General features: G+C 32.8%; 1 long non-coding RNA gene across 1 annotated transcript in view; it reads left to right on the top strand.

Moving 5' to 3' along the window:
• Positions 1–225: 225 nt before the first annotated feature.
• The window catches only part of LOC108447233, a 12923-nt gene continuing 12901 nt past the window's right edge, over positions 226–247 (top strand). The window contains exon 1 of the long non-coding RNA XR_001862672.1: positions 226–236. This is a non-coding gene — a long non-coding RNA (uncharacterized LOC108447233). The remainder of the gene's footprint in view (positions 237–247) is intronic.

The raw sequence follows: 247 nt of genomic DNA, 5'->3' as shown, positions 1-247 counted from the left end.
ATTCAAATGACTGTTCATGGAAAATGCTTTATTCATTCTACTCTGATATTTATGTATTATACAGAAATATCTATGTGCCCAGACAGTCTGGACTACATTTCCTAAGTGCATGACTGTAAATCTGGGGGAAAAATGTGGTAAAATTTGGAAATTACTTTCTCTATCTACAGCTTTGATCTTGTTGGCATTATCTCCTCCACCATTCTTATTTTTATTCTAGAAGAGAAAATATTTTGGTGATTGCACA

The sequence above is a fragment of the Corvus brachyrhynchos genome, unplaced genomic scaffold (genome assembly GCF_000691975.1).
Source record: "Corvus brachyrhynchos isolate BGI_N302 unplaced genomic scaffold, ASM69197v1 scaffold66, whole genome shotgun sequence".
Taxonomy (NCBI): domain Eukaryota; kingdom Metazoa; phylum Chordata; class Aves; order Passeriformes; family Corvidae; genus Corvus; species Corvus brachyrhynchos.
This window is presented reverse-complemented; position numbering and strand designations above follow the sequence as displayed.